At 38.3% G+C, this 23,489-nt stretch overlaps 1 long non-coding RNA gene across 1 annotated transcript in view; it reads left to right on the top strand.

The window, feature by feature from the left end:
* The window catches only part of LOC147342927 (uncharacterized), a 69,205-nt gene that overhangs the window by 33,967 nt on the left and 11,749 nt on the right, over window positions 1-23,489 (top strand). Inside the window, exons 2-3 of the long non-coding RNA XR_015156844.1 lie at window positions 2,787-2,860; window positions 3,105-22,471. This is a non-coding gene — a long non-coding RNA (uncharacterized LOC147342927). The remainder of the gene's footprint in view (window positions 1-2,786; window positions 2,861-3,104; window positions 22,472-23,489) is intronic.

Consider the following 23,489-nt stretch of genomic DNA (forward strand, 5'->3'; position numbering starts at 1 on the left):
GAAGAAAGACGGTATGGAGATTCCTTAAAAAACTAGGAATAAAACCACCATATGACTCAGCAATCCCCCTCCTAGGCATATACCCTGAGGAAACCAAAATTGAAAAAGACACGTGTATCCCATTATTCATTGCAGCACTATTTACAATAGCTAGAACATGGAAGCAACCTAGGTGTCCATCAACAGATAAATGGATAAAGAAGTTGTGGTACATATACACAGTGGAATGTTACTCAGCCATAGAAAGGAATGCATTTGAGTCAGTTCCGATGAGGTGGCTGAACCTAGAAGCTATTATACAGTGTGAAGTGAGTCAGAAAGAGAAAGATAAATGTCGTATTCTAATGCATATATATGGAATCTAAAAAAATGGTACTGAAGAATTTATTTATAGGGCAGCAATGGAGAAACAGAGAATAGACTTATGGACATGGGGAGAGGGCAGAGAGGGTGAGGTGTATGGAAAGAGTAACATGGAAACTTACATGACCACATGTAAAATAGATGACCACAGGAATTTGCTGTATGGCTCAGGAAACTCAAACAGGGTCTCTGAATCAAACTTGAAGGGTGGGATGGGGCAGGAGATGGGAAGGAGGTTCAAAAGGAAGGGGTTATAGTTTACCTATGGCTGATTCATGTTGAGGTTTTACAGAAAACAGCAAAATTCTGTAAAGCAATTATCCTTCAATAAAAAATAAATAAAATTTTTAAAAAGTTCCAATGTGGATGTGGATGAAGATGGAAATAGAGGAGTCCACGATGATGCTACATAGATGGAAGACCAGTCACTAATTTGGTAAAACAGAAAAAGAGAAATTGAAATCTATCTTGCCAAAAGAGAAGCCAACAAGAAGCAAACTGAAAAAGCTTAGGGATTGGAGATATCACGTATAGCAGAAGCTGAGAGGTAAGCTGAAAACAGGTGAATAGGCAGATAGTTCTAATGTATAATGTTAGACCCACAGATCCTCTTTGTCCTCCTGGGTTAGTCAACAAATATCCCTTCTCCACTCTAGCAATATTCTCTTAAACTGACCTGGAAAGACTGTGAGGTCAGGGATAATGAGGTCAGGTAGAGGGCCTGGATAAGCCACAAAAAGGACTAAGTGCGTCTCTCAAATCCTGAGACCACCCCCTTCCCACTCAGCTTCTGGGATGTTGGTACCCAGTCAGAGACCCCAGGCAGAAGCCTCTGACCAACATTTCCTGTTATAGGAATGTCCAGTGGGCACAAGCCTTGCTCATGCAAAGTAAACTTACAATCAAATCTTTCAGTCTCTCATTCTTAAATATGAGTGGACACTCAAGAATCACCAGAAAAGTGAAGAAACACTGTTAACAAGAAAGCCAGAGATAGATGCAGACAAAAGTATCTTGGAGTAAACAGAGAGAGAGTTTAGGGAGCTGAAGAAAATATTTTTAAAACTCTGTTCTCTCGGATAAAAGAAGACATTTTATTCATGAAAACATTCAAAGAGCAATAAATAACTCTGGTAAGTTTGACATATGATGTAATCAAAGATTTAAAGGAATTTCCTAGAAGGTAACACAAGTCAGAGATGAAGAATAGTAGAGAAGAGAAACAGGCTAGCCAGTGTGTGTCACCACCGACCTTTCCCTTCTATGGTCCCCAACCTGGCCCCCAGGGCAGACTTTCTTTGTCAGTAACAGTTCTTTTTCCTACCAGAGAGAGCCCTCTACTACTCTACACAGTACTCCGGGCAGTGATTACCAGGAAATTGTCATGACCTGGTATGGAACCTATTTGCTAATCTGTATGTGCTGTGTGTGTGCTCAGTCGCTTCAGTTGTATCCAACTCTTTGCAACCACATAGAATGTAGCTTGCCAGGCTCCTCTGTCCATGGGATTCTCCCGGCAAGACTACTGGAGTGGGTTGCCATGCCCTGCTCCAGAGGATCTTTCCAACCCAGGAATCAAACCCATGTCTCCGGCATCTCCTGCATTGCAGGTGGATTCTTTACCACTGAGCTACTGGGTAAGACGTTTGCCAAACTGGCTCTGGTCAAATAAAGATACAAGTAGAGTTAATAGATACTTTCTAATTTGAAGAAGGTCCCTAACCATCAGCTAGGGATACAGAAGTTGGGTCAGCTCCAGGGAGAAGTGATTGCCAAACACTAGACTAAGCAGATTTTTTTCCCTGAGCCCCAGACAGCTAGGCCAGGGTTCAAGTTAGGATACTGATCCTAAGGGAAGAAATAACGCAAATCAGAAATCAAAATAAAAATTCTACAGACTATCAAAACAATGAGATTTGAGGAAAGGACATAGTAGGTATATATGGTATGTTTTCAAAGCAAGATTGGTTTCAGGCTCATCTGCTGGTAGAAATGGTATTTTCCATATACTATTAGGCATGATATGGATTGACTGAAATTTGGTGTGACTAAACGCACAAAGTTAGAAGACCTTAAGTACCTGCAGCTAAGTAAGGAAAGATAGAGAAAGGAGTAACAAACTGCTTTCTTTTTCTTCTCCCATCCTTTTAAATTTTTTTCTAAATGAAGCCTAAAGCTTTTGCCGTGAACAATTAAAACAAGTATATCACTTTATAAGAACTACCATTTTACTGTGTATCAACTACATTTTATGGTTTAGATAAGCTCTCATTAATCTGCATAACAACTCTATAAGGTAGATATATGTATATTTAATTTACAATGAGGAAATGGGAGTTTAGAGTAATAAAACAAATAGCAGCTTTAGGATTTTGATCCAAACTTATTTGGTTTTAAAGCCTGTACTATTTTTGATGTTTCAGCTGCCTATGCTACCTTGTCAGGATGTGAGTTCAATCAACCTCAAGTCTTGGATTCCTCAAGGTCATCATAAATGGTGAGAACAAGCAAGCTTAATGTGATAAGGCCATAAAAGAACGGATATTAGTAGATTACCAAATATTAGCATGGTTAAGAATAACCAGAATATTTTATTTATCCTTAATTTTTTCCATGTCAGTCATTATACTTTCCATACTCAAAGTACTTCCTAAGAGTGAGAAATCATCTCACTTATGGTTTCTGATGACAGAGCAGTCTGTACTTTGATATTTTTTTCTTTCCTATTTTTCCCTGCCCAGGTGTGTAGCCCAGGGATGAGCATCTGTCGCCAGCCCTCACACTAGCCTGTGTCCTCCCACACAGCCTGGCATGAAAAGAAAAGACAAATTGAGTCAATTGCCTCAGATTTTTTCACTTAAATTTTGGAATTGGCAAGATTTAGAAATGCCAGAGATCAAATTGCCAACATCTGTTGAATCATAGAAAAAGCAAGAGAATTCCAGAAAAACATCTACTTCTGCTTCAATGACTAGGCTAAAGCCTTTGACTGTATTCAGTTCAGTTCAGTCGCCCAGTCGTGTCCGACTCTTTGTGACCCCATGAACCGCAGCACGCCAGCCCTCCCTGTCCATCACCAACTCCGAGAGTCCACCCAAACCCATGTCCATTGAGTCGGTGATGCCATCCAACCATCTAATCCTCTGTCATCCCCTTCTCCTCCTGCCCTCAATCTTTCCCAGCATCAGGGTCTTTTCCAGTGAGTCAGCTCTTCGCATCAGGTGGCCAAAGTATTGGAGTTTGACTGTGTGGATCACAACAAACTGAGGAAAATTCTTCAAGAGATGGGAATATCAGACCACTTTACCTGCCTCCTGAGAAATCTGTATGCAGGTCAAGAAGCAACAATTAGAACCAGACATGGAAAAACAGACTGGTTCCAAATTGGGAAAGGAGTACATCAAGGCTGTTTATTGTACCCCTGCTTATTTAATTTATATGCAGAGTACATCATGAGAAATGCTGGACTGGATGAAGTACAAGCTGGAATCAAGATTGCCGGGAGAAATATCAATAACTTCAGACATGCAGATGACACCACCCTATGGCAGAAAGCAAAGAGGAACTAAAGAGCCTCTTGATGAAAGTGAAAGAGGAGAGTGAAAAAGTTGGCTTACAACTCAACGTTCAAAAAACTAAGATCATGACATCTGGTCCCATCACTTCATGGCAAATAGATGGGAAAACAATGGAAACAGTGACAGACTTTATTTTCTGGGGCTCCAAAATCACTGCAGATGGTGAATGTAGCCATGAAATTGAAAGATGCTTTCTCATTGGGAGAAAAGCTATGACAAATCTAGATAGCATATTAAAAAACAGAGACAACACTTTGCCAACAAAGGTCCTTATAGTCAAAACTATGGTTTTTCCAGTAGTCATGTATGGATGTGAGAGTTGGACCATAAAGGAAGTCAAGCACTGAAGAATTAGTACTTTTGAACTCTGGTGTTGGAGAAGACTCTTGAGAGTCCCTTGGACCGCAAGAAAATCAAACTAGTCAATCCTAAAGGAAATCAGTCCAGAATATTCACTGGAAGGACTGATGCTGAAGCTCCAATACTTTGGCCACTTGATGGGAAGAACTGACTCATTTGAAAAGACCCTGATGCTGGAAAAGATTGAAGCCTAGAGGAGAAGGGGACAACAGAGGATGAGATGGTTGGATGGTATCACTGACTTGATGGACATGAGTTTGAGCAAGCCCCGGGAGATGGTGATGGACAAGGAAGCCTGGTGTGCTGAGTCCAACGAGTTGCAAAGAGTTGGACACGACTGAGTGACTGAACTGAACTGATAGAGAATGTGGGCTTTCCAGGTGGTGCTAGTGGTAAAGAACCTGCCTACCAATGCAAGAGACAAAGGAGACGTGGGTTCAATCCCTGGATTGGGAAGATCCCCTGGAGTAGGAAATGGCAACCCACTCCAGTATTCCTGCCTGGAGAATCCCATGGACAGAGGAGTTGGCGGGCTGTAGTCCATATGGTTGCTGAGTCGGACACGACTGATACAACTTTGCACTCAGAGAATGTCAAGTAACAGGTGGTTCAGATGGTAAAGAATCTGCTCACAATGCAGGAGACTCGGGTTCAGTCCTTGAGTAGGGGAAATCTTCTGGAGAAGGGAATGGCAACGCACTCCAGTATTCTTGCCTGGAGAAATCCATGGGCAGAAGAGCCTCGTGAGCTATAGTCCATGAAGTCACAAAGAGTCAGACATGACTGAACGACTGAAAAAAAATGAAAATGTCAGTAGAAGTAGAGCCATGGTGAACTGAAGCAGAAGCTGTGAGATAAAAAAGAAAATAACAGAGAAACAAGTATGTAACTCAGGCTCCTAATTAAAAAAACAGATGACATGTGTGGATAAGGATAAGTTGAGGGGGGTTTATCTACCAAGGAACCAATAACAAATGTGTGGGCAGGGAGTGGGGAAGCCACAATGATAGCAGAGGAACCCAATCTTAGTAGCAAGGGAGCTGTTACCACCCCTAGATCTGAAGAGGCAAAGCAAAGAAGCAGGTGGAAAGGGAGAGTTGTTTAGAGTGAGTCATCTTGAGAGGAGCGGTGATTTGCAGTTAAGAGATACAGCCTGCCTAAAGTGACCTTGCAGAGGGAGCAGGGAGAATAAATACACTGACCTCATTCTGTTGGTATAATCTGTACGGGCCAGATTTACTGGAAAAGAGAACACTGGAGAGGGTGAAGAGTGGATCCAGAGGAGGCAAACAAGATATTTTAGGTATGGAAGGATAAAAAGCGAATAAAGCAAGGAGTAGAAGGAAGAAAATAGAGTAGATATGTAGAGAGAAAAAAGTGCTATAAAAGAGAAAGAAGAAGAGAAAGAGAGAGAGCAGACTGCCCACAAGAAAGACTGAAAGGACATCTAATTCCTAGAGTTGCTTCACTTCCTGACGACTTTCCAGTTTTGAAATCCAGTTCCAATTTTAGTCTAAGTGTAGCTTTACAATAGCCTTTCTTTCTTTAGAAGTCTATGAGTAATTCCCCATTTCTTGCAACTCCAAAGCTTAATACTGGATACAAGGAGACAAATTTATTCACCTTACAAATTCTACAAACAAAGATATTGGAGACTGGCAGGCCACCTGCTAAGAAAGAATTCTAACACTCTGCTTAGCTTTCTGTAAAGTGTCTAGATTTTAAAATAAAGGTGTCAGTGTTGTAAAATCCACTTATTAAAACAGTCAAATTATTAAACCTACCTGATTAAATGAACTGTCTTGAATTATGGAAAATATAGACTGCTCTTTGAAAGAATCACAGATCATTCTACAGAAAATTAAAACAATAAATGTTTCTTTAATAGCCTCCTCTATCTTTATTGATTTATTGATATATTAATACTAACTTGCTCATATTTAAAGTGTACAGTTTGACCAGTTTTGATACATGTATTCATCAGAAATGTTAAAATAACATTTCCATCTACTCCCAGAATTTCTTTGTACCTCCTTGTAATCCTGCCCTCCCTCTACTCATATCCCCAAGCAACCACTAATCTACTTTCTGTTACTAAAGATTAGTTTGCATTTTCTACAATTAATACATAAATGGATCAAACCATATATATTCTTTTTTCCTTCTTGTTTTTCACTCTGCATAATTATTCTGAGATTCAATAATGTGCACATCAATGAGTTTTTCTTTTTCAGAAAGCTAAATAGTTTTCCTTGTATGGCTATATGTCAATTTGCCTGTTCATGTATTTTTTTTAATTGAGATATACTTGACATACAATATTATATTAGTTCCAGGTGTACAACATAATGATTTGATATTTGTACATATTGTGAAATTGTTACCACATTAAGTTTAGTTAACATCTATTACCATACACAGTTACAGAATTTTTTTCTTGTAATGAGGTCTTTAAGATTTACTCTGTTAGCAACTTTCAACTATATAATATAGTATTATTAACTATAGTCACAGTGCTGTATATTACATCCCCATGACTTACTTTATAACTGGAAATTTGTAAATTTTTACTTCTTTCACCCATTTCTTCCCCATACCCACTACTTCTGGCATCCTCCAATTATTCTCTGTATGGATGAAATTATATGGTATTTGTCTTTCTCTGCCTGACTTTCACTTCCCTCAAGGCCCAAGTTGTCTGACTTTTAAACCTCAAGGCCCATGTTGTTGAAAATGGCAAGATTTCACTTTTCTACGACTGAATAATATATATGCTATATTTTCTTTACCCATCCATCCACTGATGAACATTTAGGTTGTTTCCATATCTTAGGTATTGTAAATAATGTTGCAATGAACATGGGGTTGCAAACATCTTTTCAAATTAATGCTTTTACTTTCTTAATATACAGAACTCGAATTGCTGGACTATATGATTGTTCTACTTTTAACTGTTTGGGGAGACTCCACACTGTTTTCCATAGTGGTTTCACCAATTTATATTACTATAAATGCACAAGCTTTCTTCTTTCTCCATATCCTGGCCAACACTTGTTATTCTTTTTAATAAGTCATTCTAAGAAGTATGAGATGATACTTCACTGTGGTTTTAATTTGAATTCTCATAATGATTAGTGATGGGCATCTTTTAATGTGTCTGTTGACCATTTATATGTCTTCTTTGGAAAAAAAGTCTGTTTAGATCTTCTACTGTTTTTTTAATTAGTTTTTTTTTTATACTACTGAGCTGTATGAGTTATTTATGTATTTTGGATATTAACCCCTTAGATAAATGATTTGCAAATATTTTCTCCCATTCAATAGATTGCCTTTGCATTTTGTTGATAGCTTCCTTTGCTGTTCAGAAGTTTTTTAGTTTGATAGAGTCAGCTTTTATTTTTACTTTTGTTACCTTTGCTTTTCATGTCAAATCTATAAAAACCATCATCTAGACTAATGTCAAGGGGCTTATCTGTTTTCTTCTAGTATTTTTATGGTTTCGGATCTTATATTCAAGCCTCTAATCCATTTTGAATTAATTTTTGTGGTATAAGCTAGTGGTCTAGTTTTATTCTTTGTATGTGACTGTCCAGTTTTCCCAGGACCATTTATTGAATAGACAATCCTTTCCCTATTGCATATTCTTGGCTACTCTGTCATAAATTAATTGATCATATATGTGCTTATTTCTGGTTTATTTCTGGGCTCTCTATTCTTTGTGTCTGTTTTAATGCTAATATCATACTGTTTTGAATACTACAGCTTTGTAAGATAGTTTAAACCAGTCAATCTGAAAGGAACTCAACCCTGAATATTCATTAAAAGGACTGATGCTGAAGCTGAAGCCCCAATACTTTGGCCACCTGATGGGAAGAGCTGAATCACTGGACATGAAAAGAGCACGTTAGACATGACTGAGTGACTGAAGAACAATAACAATATAGTTTGAAATCAGGAAGCATGATGCCTCCAGTTTTGTTTTTCTTTCTCAAGATAGTTTTGGCTGTTCAGGGTGTTTCGTCCTTGTCCATTCATGCAGAGGTGAACAATTGACTTGTTTTCAGTTCTGACTATTATACAACTGTCAGTTTTCAGGTAGAATTAGAAATAATATTTTTCTGGAAGACCCAGGGATGAAGAAATTAGAAGAAATTGCTTCAGTAAACAGAAATCCAAAGCACTGGACCTGAAGTTGGAAGATCTGGGACAGTTATTTACTGGATGTGGGTCTTCAAACCAATAACTTTAAACTTTTTGAGCTTTGATTTCCTCATTTGTAAAAGATTAATAATATCTGCCTTGTAGTGTTTTGTGAGGATTAAATAAAATAATTCATATATTTAACCTTTCTTTAAAATAATAACTTTGGTCACTATGAAAGTAGAGGGAAGAACACTGAGAAGTTAGAGCATACCTTCTTTACTTTTCCATGACCCCTGTACTGATGACCAAAAGACACTATCAAATATGACCGAGCAAAACAATAAAATATGTTAGCCAATGTCTCTTTCTCTTTGTCCTTCCCCCTCCCCCCCTTTCCTCTTCCCTTCTTCCTCCTCTTAGCTGTTTGTTATTGTTGAAGGAATCTATTTTTGAGGATAAGATTAATTTCTTTTCCTCTGTGTTCATATTACCTAATACATTATTCTTACATTAGACTCTCCATGAATATCTATTGAGGTAATAATAAGTACTTACATAGTGTTTTATAGATGATAATGCATTTTCAGATACAGTATCTCATTCTGATCCTCAAAATTCATCAGGGAAGTAGGATGGCATATATTATATCCTCACTATCAGAGGAGGAAACAAAAGCTCAGAGAGGTTAACAACTAACTGAAGTAAGAATCTAGCTCTACTTCAAAGGCCAATTCAGAGTGTCTTTCCCCATGGCACACTGCCAACCAACATTCTTGACAGAATTCAGGTGGATACTTTAGTCTTTAGTTAATACTAATATATAAAATCCTTGCAGGATAAAAGACAACTTTATTTTTAGAAAGCTAACAGTGGCATTTTGATGCTTGCACTGCAAAATATGCTTTTACAGGATAACAAATGAGAACCGAAATTTTCAGGATATAGTATTAGGGCTGTAACTGTTTACAGAATTTGAGATAGATATAACTATTATTCTCCTTCATCCTAAATACAATTCTGAGCAAAATGAGAATTTATACTATAAAGTACTCCATGACAGTTAAAAGTAATTTATTTCTAGAGTATTGTTTCTGACTTAACCAGTATATAAACATTGCCTGAGGACCACTTCCCACTTTTTCTTCTCTCTTTTTATCTAATCTTACTTGGAATAGGTTTTTAACTTTTTGTAAAGATATAATCATTGATAGCACATAGTACATCTATTTTGCATCTTTGTGTAGAAATTTCAGGGTTTTCATTTTCTTTGGGGCTAGTCTTCCCCTAACTTTCTCTCATCCCGCTTTTTTTTTTTTCCTGTAGATAGAAGAAGTGGTTGGGGAACCTTCTTAGATAACCACTTGTATTTCTGTTGCTTCATCTTAAATTAGATGTTATCTCAGAGTCTAAATCAGTACTTTTTATGGTTATCACATGACAAAGAGCTTAGCAAATGCACCCTGATATGGGATAAACTGGACTGTGTACTATTCATAATTAAAGCTGTTGATGTTCTTATTTTGAAAATTTAATTAGAACTATTTATTTATTAAGAGGGATTTGTGTGTGTGTGCTTAGTCCCTCAGTCATGTCTGGCTAGCTGAATTACAATGATTCTAACTCCTTCTCTAAGAAAAGTGAATTGTTGAGGAGATATAAAAATCATGGTAAATTTTTAAAATTCATTTTCATATAAATAAGATTTCATATTTCATAAAGTCTGAGTTTTTTCAAAATATAGAAATTCCATAACCCTATTGTTTTTTTATTAGTTTTATACTAAATGCTCCATTACTTAAAGGATGATAATAGTTTTCAACTCCATAGAATTATTGGCTACATTTTAAATGTACTAGATAAAGCACCTGTCTTGTTCTAGACATTGATAACAATCCCACAATACATTAGTCTGGTGAAATTAGAAAGTTTTCAAACTAAAATTGAGAGATTAAGACCTAATTTAGAGTTATGAAGTCAACCACTAGGAAAAAAAACAACAAAAAGTAAAAAATAAAGAATAAAGAAAAGTGAGAAGTAAAATAAAAATAAAGGAAAGAAGATATTTAAGAGTGTTAAATTTTTTATTTTTCATAAATCAGCAATTAATATATACTATTGAAAGTTGATAAATCAAGAAATAGAAATACCTTTATTTTAAAATATTTTGTACCTTAGAGTACTGTTTAAAAAATTTAAGTCACGTGCATACATCACTTTCATAATTAAAAAATTAAAACACACCAAAGTACTATTTTTTTAATCTGACTTAACTAGAGCAAGTATTTTGTGTTCCAATTTCCCACCCCTAAATTAATTCAGGAGACAGGAAGGCAGCTTCCTAAGGGATGTGCCTGTACTTTAATTGCTACTCAGAATAAAGCCTTATCTAGGCTATGGAGTTGTGTTCATTACTCCTCATTGAGAGACTAAACCAGACTCTACCTACCTAGGGCATAATGATGGTAAGCCAGAGGGGAAAAATAGGTGATTTGCTAGACAACAGTCAAGAAGTAGTCCCTTGGAAGAGAAATAATTAATGTGCTTGTGGAGAAACAGGACAAGCAAGGGTTGGATTCACAATCTGTATATAGTTAGTGTTACTAACTAAATGCTTTAGCTTAGAAAGTAAGTTTTGAAGAGGCTGGAACACTAGCAAATTAGTTTGTGCATAGTAAGCATTAGTAATTTTCTACTAGATTGAGAGAGAAATGTATAATGAAATATAATATACTAATACTGGGCCCATCCCCATGAATTCAAAGATTGAGAAGCCAACCTAGAAAAAAAAAAAAAAGCACTGGAAGAGAGCCACACCATTCATTGGATTGGGAGGAGAACCCTCTATTATGTAAGGTGTGCAGAGTTCCTAACATGTGTTATTTCTTTTATTTTTATGAAATTCTCTTCTGATATGTTCTGACTGGTATCCTGGCTGTCCAGTAAGTAGATCTCCTGAGCATTTAGATGGAAGCTCAAGCCTAGTGAGGTATGATACACCCATAAAATGTATCATAATTCCATGACTACCTGTGACCCATGAATCAGTACTGGAACATCTTGTTGGTGTATGTTATGACATGCATTTATACAAGGTGCATTCTTGAAAACATGTCATTAAAATGTCAGTACAATTAATTGCCGGTAAAGGAAGCTTACTATGCTGAAAAATAGATTAGTTGAGTTCACCGTTATTAAATAACTCTTACATTTATGAACAAAGAGGTTGAGGTGAGGTAGGGATGCCCTAATGCTTAATTGCCTCTGTTTGGGTTCCTTCAAACATACCAAAGAAGATTCAGATGTAATGAGTTTATTTAGGAGAGTAAGGCAATGGGGAAGTAAGATAGGAGAATGAAGACAGCCAATAAGAAGTGAATTATCAAGGCGGTTATTGAGATAATATTAGGTTGGTGGAAACGTAATTACGGTTTTAGATAATGAATTTTAAATCATAACTAGGCTCAAACACATCTTTGATAATCATAATAGGAACCATTATAAGCAACACATTTTTGCCAATGAGAAATAAGTTTGTTTATTCTTGTACTTTGGGACTCGCCAACTCTAGGAAAGCGTTTGCAGCATCCTGCTGGTTGTGGAAGCATCTTCCCTGCAAAAAGTTGTCAAGATGCTTGAAGAAGTGGTAATCAGTTGGCGAGAGGTCAAGTGAATATGGTCGATGACACAAAACTTCGTAGCCTAATTCATTCAACTTTTGAAGCACTGGTTGTGAGATGTACAATTGGACATTATCATGGAGAAGAATTGGGCCCTTTCTGTTGACCAATGTCAGCTACAGGCACTGCAGTTTTCCATGCATCTCATAGATTTGCTGAACATCCTTCTCAGATGAAATGGTTTCACTGGGATTCAGAAAGCTGTAGTGAATCAGATGGGCAGCAGACCACCAAACAGTGACCCTGACCTTTTTTTGGGTGCAAGTTTGGCTTTGGGAAGTGCTTTGGGGCTTCTTCAAGGTCTAACTGAAGGATGAACTGGTCATCGCTGGTTGTTGTCAAAAATCCACTTTTCATCGCACATCACAATCTGATTGAAAAATGTCTTGTTGTTGTGTAGAATAAGAGAAGATGACACTTCAAAATGACATTTCTTTTGATTTGTGGTCATCTCAAAAGGCACCCCCTTATTGAGCTTTTTTCGCCTTTTCAATCTGCTTCAAATGCTCAACAACCATAGAATGGTCAATGTCGAGTTCTTCCGCGACTTCTTGTGTAGTTTTAAGAGGATTAGCTTTAATGATGGCTCTCAATTGGTTGTTATCAACTTCCAATGGCCAGCCACTGTGCTCCTCACCTTCAAGGCTCCCATCTCCTTTGCAAAACTTCTTGAACCATCACTGCACTGTACATGCATTAGCAGTTGCTGGGCCAAATGCATTGTTGATGTTGCAAGTTGTCTCCACTGCTTTATGATGCATTTTGAACTCAAATTTTAAAATTACTCAAATTTCCTTTGTGTCTAACATCATTTCTCTAGTCTAAAATAAATATAAAATTAACAGCAAGAAATATCATTAGAAAAAAAACATAAAGCAAAAAACGAGTATTAAAATGCAATATAAGCCCAGAGACGGCAGAGCCTGGTGGGCTGCCGTCTGTGGGGTTGCACAGCCATACATGACTGAAGCGACTTAACAGCAGTAGCAGCAGCGACATATCCATGTTTAATTAGAAAGTGTTTTAATATCAAACAGCAAATTTCAACAATGCATAAACCACAATTACATTGCACCAACCTAGTATAACCAGGGCACCAAAAGAAAATAAGACTAAATTTCCTATCAGCTTTCAAATGGGGCTATAGCTTTAATTTTTAAAAACTAATGTTTTATATCTTGTGCATCCAAGTTTGTAGAGTAAGATTCACACTCATTTAGTTCACCATCTAGAGTCAATACTGGTTGCTATCATTTAGCTTGGAAAGAAATTAGGTTTTGAAGAGGCTGGAAGCTTAGTATAGTATTTCGGACCAAGTGAGCATTTAATAATATTGAATTGAGAAAAGAATGCATAATAACACATCATGATTCTAATACTAGGCCCATCCCCATGAATCCAAAGTCATTTGACTTGAGAAGCCATCCTGGAAAAAAAAGATAGGTGGGGAACTCCATTCCTTAAGAATTATTCTAGACACTTTATGATTCTGGATCATATTTCAGAGTCACCTGGTTAAGGATGTCAATCAAGTTTATGGCAAAATAGTTGACTATGTGTCCTTTCATTTTCACTTCAGCCATGTCTTCCAACTTTCTCCATTACGAAATATGGCAAACGTGCACAAAATAGTGTAACTAACACCTGTATGTGCACCAGGCAGATTTCACTTTATTTGCTTCTGTTTTTTTCTTGAATCATCAAAAAGCTCTAGATAAGTTAAAACCCAGCCTTTTTTTCTCTTTCTCTTTTTTCTCATGATAATGACCATCTTCGAGGTGGTATATATTCTTTCCATGTTTGTTTTTATACTTCTGCCTTATGTGTGTCCATTAATAACATAGCGTTATGTGTTTTTAAACTTTAAACAATACTGGCATAATGTTTCATCTTACCTTTTGAAATTAATCTTTTTACACATCATATTTTAGAGATTTATCTATGTTGTTATATTTATGTGGCATAGATTTCTATCAGTTCAGTTCAGTCGCTCAGTCATGTCCGACTCTTCGCAACCCCATGAATCGCAGCACACCAGGCCTCCCTGTCCATCACCAACTCCTGGAGTTCACCCAGACTCACGTCCATCGAGTCAGTGATGCCATCCAGCCATCTTATCCTCTGTCGTCCCCTTCTCCTCCTGCCCCCAATCCCTCCCAGCATCAGAGTCTTTTCCAATGAGTCAACTCTTCGCATGAGGTGGCCAAAGTACTGGAGTTCCAGCTTTAGCATCGTTCCTTCCAAAGAAATCCCAGGGCTGATCTCCTTCAGAATGGACTGGTTGGATCTCCTTGCAGTTCCAAGGGACTCTCAATAGTCTTCTCCAACACCAAAGTTCAAAAGCATCAGTTCTTTGGTGCTCAGCCTTCTTCACAGTCCAACTCTCACATCCATACATGACCACAGGAAAAACCATAGCCTTGACTAGATGAACTATAGAATGAATAAATCATAGTGATTGTATTCTTCTATTAGTAGATATTAGATTTTTTCAAATCTTGCTATTATAAAAAATGCTGCAATACTCATGCTCATTTTTTTATAGGGTATCTGCACAGAAATGGCTTGTCTTTTCATGTGGTTTATAATAACTTTTGCAATATGCAAGTTTTAACTTAAAAGTTAATCTAATTGGATCTTTAATTAGGATTTATTTTTGTATATACTGTAAAGTAGGGATCTAATTTTATACTTTTCCATTTTGGAAAACATGAAAAATTTCCACTTTTTCATATTAAATTAAAATATTTCAGATGTTTATCTCTCAGATAAAAACTTCAAAAAACCCACAATGTCATTATCACACCTAACAAATCAAAAGTAATTTCTCAATATTATTTAATCCCTCATCCTTGTCCAAATTTCACCAAATAACTTTTCACAGTTGATTTCATCAAAACAGGATTCAAAATAAACATATTGCATTTGGTTGACACATCTCTTAAGTCTATAGTGTATTACAGTTTCTTCTCTTCCATTTTTTTATACCACTTATTTATTTATGAAACAATGTCTTTTGTAAAAATCCCGCATTTTGGATTTGGTTTATTGCATCCTTGTGGTACTATTGCAGTTCATGGGGTCGCAAAGAGTCAGACATGACTGAACGACTGAACTGAACTGTGGTACTATTTAATATAGTCATCTATCCATCACATTTCCAATAAACTAGTAATTTGATCTAGATGCTTGATTAGATTCTAGATCCGATCCTTTTGTCAGGAATACTTTGTAGGTGGTTCTTTGTACTTCCTATTTCCTTACATCAGGAGAAACATAATATCTGCTTGTCTAATTGTTTGTATTACTTTATTTTTAGAAAATTTTTAGATTTACTGAAAAACTGAGCAAATAGTAGAGTTCCTGTATTTATCTTATCTCCATTCCCACAGCTTTCCCATTACTAACATCTTGTGCTAGTATGGTACATTTGTTACAATTAATAAACTAATATTGATACCTTATTTTAACTAAAGTTCATAGTATCTCCCAGGTACTGAAGCCCCTCCATGTCCCTGTTTCTTGTTTGTCAACAAAGGTTTTAGTCTCCTAGGCCTTGCCTGAGTTTCAAAGACTCAGAAACAGTTACTAGAGAAAGGATGAAGGAAAAGCAGTTAAGAAAGATGGCTTCAGCAATAAAACAGAGTCCTAGCTCTTCCTCAAGAGATACACATAACAATCTATGCATATCTTTGAGTTGTTCTGCAGAAACTAAGACTTCCACGCAGGTGGAGGGTGATGACTGCATGCTGACCACAAGCACATAGACCCCACACTGGCTGGAAACAGAGGGATGATGATTAAGATTCCCAGAACATCACCCTGTTACCTCACAGCAACCAATCAGAAGAAAGTCCATGAGCTGCAATCCTCACCTCAAATGTTGCTTTTAAAAACTCTTCTCTGAAAGCCATTTGGGAATTTAGGTCTACTGCACATTAGCAGCTCCTTCTCCTTGCTTGGCACCCTGCAAATAACCCTGTATTTTCCTTCACCACAACCTGATGTCAGTAAGTTGACTTTGCTGCATGGTAGGCCAGCAGATCCAAGTTTGTTCAGTAACTGAAATTTCGTAGTTTTCACCAAATGCCCTTTTTCTGTTCTAGGATCACAACCTGATACCAAGGCTGTCTTAATTTATTTTTTCAAGAACTTTTTAAACATTTTATTTATTTAGCTGTGCTGGGTCTCAACTGCAGCATGTGTGAACCAGCTCCTTGACCAGGGATTGAACCCACGCTTCCTGTGCCGGGAACACAGACTCAAGGCCACTATACGGCCAGGGAAGTTTCTGTCTTACTTTTAATGATATTTAGTTTTGACTAGTAGACAAGTGTTTTCAGGTAGATGGATCCATCATAAAGTTCTCCACTCAACCTTCCTTTTAGTGGTCTTAGCATCTATTGGTTATCATTGCCTAGGTCCATTATTTCATTAGGAGTTGCAAAATTTAAAATTCTTTAACTTTTTTCTGTAAGTATTAGCTAGAATTCTCCTATAAAGAAGTTCCCCTTCTCAGGTATTTGGTTACTTCTGAAATACTGAACAATTTATCTTGCATCATCTATAATGGTTCTAAATGTTAATGATTCTAATATACCCATGTGATATGTGGGAGAAATTCCAATTACTTTTAACTTTTAAATTGTTTGCACAAAAGTCCAAAGAAAATGTTTTATACTGCTAGTCAAAATCTGTGGCTTTCATCTTCCTCTAACTTCTGCCATTTATGAAGACTGCCCAAAAACATGCTGAAAAGATAATAGTTATGTTGCATAAAATGAAAATGATTATATTTGTTTTGAGCCAAAAAATTCCTGGAACTTAATATGTATTAACAATTAGTCCTCACAGATATTTTAAAACTTAGTTATAATAAATGCTGCTGCTGCTACTGCTGCTAAGTCACTTCAGTCGTGTCCGACTCTGTGCGACCCCATGGACAGCAGCCCACCAGGCTCCCCTGTCCCTGGGATTCTCCAGGCAAGAACACTGGAGTGGGTTGCCATTTCCTTCTCCAATGCAGGAAAGTGAAAAGTGAAAGTGAAGTCGCTCAGTCGTGTCTGACTCTTAGAGACCCCATGGACTGCAGCCTACCAGGCTCCCCCACCCATGGGATTTTCCAGGCAAGAGTACTGGAGTGGGGTGCCATTGCCTTCTCTGAGTTATAATAAATACTATTCCTAATTAATTTTCATGACATAGTGACAAATTCCATAATAGATTATAGCTGAAGAACTGAAACCCAGAGAATTAAAGAAAGTGGCCTAAGGGAATTCAGTAATTTAAATATACAGGCCTATAAAAGAGAATCAATAATAAAAATATAAAAGAATATAACCCCTCTAAATACAAAGGTATGGCATGTCATCTGTTTCACTTCTATCAAATATAATCTGTGTAGAGAAATTTTCTAATAGTAAAATATGTTACATAATATTAGAGCCATTGAAAAAAATACCTAATAATGAGCCAAAAAGTATTTCCAATAAAACAGTGGCCTCTTCACATGCTCCATGATTCATTATCTACTTTATTTTGTTCACAAATATCAGTACCACAATTGTTTAGAAATTGAGAGGACATGATTCAAATTTTTAAAGTCATGTAAGACAGGGTCCTTGGCTAGTTAATTAAAGGAACTTTTCACATTTTCCAGCTCATGAACATATTACTAGAAAACATGTTCCTAAAACTAAGACAGATACTCAGTTGACTACAATACACTCACATGATTAATGATAACGACCTGAGGAGGTAATAGTTGAGGGCACAAGAAACTTAGAATGGATAGTTAAGGAGCAAAATGACAGCCTGAGACTAATTGCAGTTTGGGGAGACTGTAGCTTAGTCCTACTAATATTCCACTTCTATGTTTCCCCATGGGAAAAGAAGCCCATAGGAACCATGGCAAATCTATTTCCCAAACATACACAAAGAAATGGGTTTGTGCAGAATAAGAGGTAGACTGTAGTAGTCATGGAAGTGCCCACTCAGATTTCCTTTAAGAGATACTGCTGCAGGGAGCATAGCTGATTGACCATTGATACATTTTTTACTCTGATGCTTTTGGGTCAGGCCATGCTTCCTTAGGCTGTGCTGTGTGTGCTTAGTCGCTCAGTCGTGTCCAACCATTTGCAACCCCATGGACTGTAGCCCACCAGGCTTCTCTGTCCATGGGGATTCTCCAGGCAAGAATACTGGAGTGGGTTGGCATTTCCTTCTCCAGGGAATCTTCCCAACCCAGGGATCAAACCCAGGTCTCCCATATTGCAGGCAGATTCTTTACCATCTGAGCCACCAGGGAAACCCTTAGGCTATTCCCAGTCAATGGCAGCAAGATGTAAGAACATTCCATTCCATTCCTCCACAAAGCAGGATTCCTTTAACTGGCAACTTCAGCTCAGGGATTCCCCATTGGCCTGGGTGAGATTTTCTCAGAATTGCTCTATGGTTTGAGGTTCTTTCCATACAATCCTTCCTTCTCTCTCTCCTGTCACAGGTGTTAGACCTCCCTCATTCTCCCTGTATGCCCCTTCTCCTTTCCTCTTTGTCTTTCATAAGCATTCCCTCCAATAAATCCCTTACACATCAGATCTCATCTTGGTGTCCGCTTCTTCAAGGATTCAAATTGATACACTTTACCTAAGAATTTAGCCTCCTGGGTTAACCTTACAACTGTTTATAGCAAGTACAAACAATTTCTTGGAAAACTATATAGATCAATAGATGACTTAAAATTAGAATACATACTTTAACTTACTGTTAATAATTTACATGTAAACCATTGAATGTTTTTTAAGGTCTTAATTAGCAATCTCCTAGATTTGACCTCAAAAGGTCTATCCACTATTTAAGAGCTATTCTCTAGTTTTGGGATGGTGTGATTATGTACAATAGAATTCTTCTCAATTCTGAATTCAAATTCTGCTCTTTCACTTCTTCTTAGCTCTTATGGGTGGGTATGAGATATTAAGGACCTGTGTTTCTACATGCTGTTGCGTAAGGCATATCAGCAGAAGGAAAAATAAAAGGTAAACAAGGAAAAGATCAACCATACTTTCTGGTTTATTCATGTTTTTTCCACCTACCACCAGTAATACTATATAGCTTTGGTGTGCTTTTTTCATAGTGCAAAGCAAACAAAACTGTAAATAGCAAATGCTGGGCATCCTCAAAGCCAACTGATACTGGACTGAATTCACCTACCTAGTGTCTCAAATACCATTCTATGCCATGCTGGGCAAGAAGTAGAGTCATTGAGTGTATTTGTCTCGATTTCCTAAAAGAACAAATAAAGTCAAAGTCACTTGGCTTGGGAAAAGAATCATATGATATTCATCAAGAAAAATGAAAGGAAGTTTGATTTGGGAAAAAAGAAACAGTAGCATATTTTGTTGGCTTACTTTTAAGCCCCTCACCTTGGAATATACCCAGCACTTAATAAAAAAAAACTTTAAATTGTTGACAGTCAATGTCAAACATCAAAATGATATTAAAATTTTAAAATATCAAAATTGATACTTATTATAGCAAAATAGCTCCCTTTACTCCAGAGTGAATATGAATCGTGACTCCAGGTTGATAGAGAAGTAGATGTGACAAAAAATATAAATACCAGATCATCATTATTTTAAATGTTTTAAGAGATAAAAATTAGGAACTCCCCAGAATATGCTGCTTGAGGTGTGTGTGCAAGTGTTTATTTTCTATTATCTAATGAATGTGCTACTGCTAAATCACTTCAGTCATGTCCGACTCTGTGCAACCCCATGGACTGCAGCCTTCCAGGCTCCTCCGTCCCTGGGATTTTCCAGGCAAGAGTACTGGAGTGGGGTGCCATTGCTTTCTCCGTCTAATGAATATACTTAAGTGCAAATACTTGTGAAGGACATCTATTCATTCAGTAAATATTTACCAATTTCCCACAATGTGCTAGATACTGTTGGAGGTTTTAGGATATCTGGAGAGCCTTAAAAGTGGTGATCACTCCTTGTTTGATACAAGAGACAACCTTAGCTCAGCTATCTTTAGAAAGTGATAGCCCACTGATCTTGTCTCTTGATGAGGATTTCGTGTATTATTAAACCTTGGATTCTGTTGTGTCTTTCATTTCCCTTTCTGTACTATCATGCAAATTATGTCTAGTAAATAGCAATCTAGACACCACCTACTGAGTGTTTTTTGAAAAGAGATACCACCTCTGAAGAAATTCTAGAGAGAACAGGGAAGCCAGACAGGAGTAAATTATCAAAGAAGCAAATCAAGGTCCTAGAACTAAAGGACACAAGTCCCCTGATATAGGACCTACTGAGTGGCAAGCAGATTAAATATGAAAAATACCCACAACATGATACATCATGCCTTGGGGAAAAAAGAGAAGACCTAAGAACTGTCAGAGAGAAAACATGTATAAAAGATCAAGAATTAAAATTTCACTACACTTCTTGAGACCAACACTGGAAGCTGGAAGAGAGTGGTGAAATGTCTCAAAACTTCTCAAGAAAAATTGTTCCTAATCTAGAGTTCTATACCTGGTCATACTATCAGTTAAGCCTACAGCCAGATGAAAGACAATTTCTGACATATTTCTCAGAAACTTCGCATTCTTTCTTAGAAAGCTATCATCAAAAAGAAAGAATAAACTAAGCAAGAGGAAATGCTCATGAAAAAGAGGGAGAAAAACAAGAAAGACAACAAGGATACTGGTACCAGGAGATTTACCATAGGAGAGAGGTGAAGGGGATTCTCAAATTGATAATGAAGGGAAGTTCATGAATGACAGATACACAGGTGGTAAACAAAACAAAAGGTTGAGACAGGGGGATCCACGATGCACAAAAATAGCTTTTCTGATGAGTTGAACCATACAAAGGAAAAAGATACTAATTTACAATAAATATTTATTGAATGTTCATTTTGAGCCTCAAACACTATTCTCATGGCGCTTTCATTCTAGCACAGACAGTAAGATAATAAACATAATATTCTTCTATATTAAAAGGCGGTGCTGTGCTTAGTCGCTCAGTCGTGTCTGACTCTTTGCGACCCCATGGACTGTAGCCCGCCAGGCTCCTCTGTCCATGGGGATCCTCCAGGCAAGAAGATTGGAGTGGGTTGTCATGCCCTCCTCCAGGAAATCTTCCCAACCCAGGGATTGAACCCAGGTCTCCCGCATTGCAGGCAGATTCTTTACCATCTGAGCCCACCAGGAAGCCCAATTAGAAGGCAGCAAATGTTATTTTAAAAAGAAAATGTAAAGCAGGGTAAGGAAGATTAAAATTATTCTAGTTGGGGAGGGGTGTAGGGTGTGTATAACAATTTAAAATAGGATTATGAGGATAAACATCACTTTGAAGTGATACTTCGGTAAGACCCAAGAATTCAATCCTGAGAAGGATTGGAATCAGGGAATTCGTCATGTAGCTTTCTCGTAGAAGAACTTTGTAGGCAGAGGGAACTTCTAGTGAGGGTGGAGAAACTTGAGAAGGAGAGACGCTGGAGCAGCAGTAGGAAATGAAGTCAGAGAGGTACAAGAAGGGAGATGTGTCTTGCACAGCCCTGTTGATCACTATAAAATAACTGTTTTCTCTCTGAGGTGTTAGGTAGGGAAAAGGAGTCCAAAATGGCGGTGGCTAAAAGACAAGGAAGATCCGAGGACCAGAGTGAAGACTTCAGGCAGAACAAACAGCACTCCTGGCTAAGCCCAATTTACATAGGACAGGCCCAGGTGGAGGAAAAAAAAACATATAAAAGGAGGAGCCAAAGCGCTTTCTCTAGGACTCTCTCTCCCGCGTGTGTGCACGCGCTCTCTTTCTCTCTCTCCCGTGCGTGCGCCCTCGCTGTCTCGCACTCTCTCTCTCTCTCTCTCTCTCCCTCTCTCTCCCTCTCTCTCCCTCTCCCCTCCTCCCTCCCCATGCACTCCTCCACTCTCTTCTCTTTGAGTCTTGGATTCTCCTGCTATTTTCTAAATAAAATGGAGCTGTAACACTGATTTGCTTAAGAGCTGTAGCACGGTTTGTCCAAGACCCGAGAGCTGTGACGCGCCGAGGGCTTTAACGTCCATCGCTCCAAATCTTTGTTGTGACGAGACAAAGAACCGAGAAACATACACTTGCGTGACATCTATGGTGCCGTGACTCGGATATAACCTGGCTGAAACAACCTCTGCATGGAAGAGGCCAAGCACAGCAGGAGCCCAGCTCAGTGAAGCTCTGGTGCTAGAAGCGGAAGGTGAAGAAACCCAGCGCAGGGGAAGGCCCATCGTGCTGGAAACCGGGACAGTGAAAAACGAACTCAGCAGAAAGCTCACGTGGCCCAGTCTCAGATTCCAGAAGACCTCCGGTTAAGGTAAGAGGTCCTCGCTCCTATGGCTGGAGGGACCTTTACAATCTCTCGTTTCTTATTTCCTCGAACCTCCCACAAACAGGCGGGTGGCAGGGGCACAAGTGAGGGACTCTGGAGAGGCTACTCCTCAGCATGTCCCAAAGGCGCTATCTGCTGAGCCCCAGTAGCTGTTACACAAGTCGGTGGGGGTTCTTTTGTCCTTTCTCTTCTCTGTGCCAAGGATCAGACCAATGAAACTGTGAGCACCGGTCAGATATTTAGCAAATTTTCCAGCGGGCTATGAAGGGGATTCCTTGGCACGTTTTTCCCACTGCTTTTTCCTCCTGTCCTTCAGCTCTCTCCTGAGACTCAAGCCCGGCCAAAACTACTGAAACTCAGGCTCTGATGCAAAAATTCACTGAGAGACAAAGCGATAAGAGGTAGATTTGTTAGGATCCAGAGAGAAGCCACCCTTCAGGGTGTAAACCATTGCCGAGGGCAAGGGCTGCAGCCATGGAATTAGGCCTGGCTAGGTTTTGTGAGGGGATGGAATTCATATGCTAGTGAGTGAGAGGATCATCCCAGCCATGGGGGAACAACCCACTCCTCCCTCTTTTGACCTTGTGCCTTGGAGCTGTCTTGCCACTTCTGGGTGTGTCTGTTGGCTTATAGATTGGGGATTAAGGTTTACTTGAATTTGACTTGTCATCTTGGACCCAATTGATTTTAATTGGTTTACATTATACCCTTGTGCTATGTCATTCTTTCAAAGGTTGAGCTCTGCCCCCTTCCCTCCTGTTTCATGCTCTTTTCCTGAGCCCCATCCAGACCCATAAGGTTGCCTCTACAATCTTCTGGAGAGACAACCAGAAAATAGCTGGCCTTGGGAGGGAAATACTCTATAATATCCAACTTCCTAATCCTACCCAATACTGGTCACACTGGAGATCTTGGGGATGCCCAAACTCCAGTCTGGGGGTCCCAGGAGGTCATCACGCCTTGACCTGCCTAGGGATCGGTCTTCGAAAGGTTGTCACGCCTC

Source organism: Bos grunniens, chromosome 28 (genome assembly GCF_055505025.1).
Source record: "Bos grunniens cultivar Pamir isolate PY7600 chromosome 28, Bosgru_T2T1.0, whole genome shotgun sequence".
Lineage (NCBI taxonomy): Eukaryota > Metazoa > Chordata > Mammalia > Artiodactyla > Bovidae > Bos > Bos grunniens.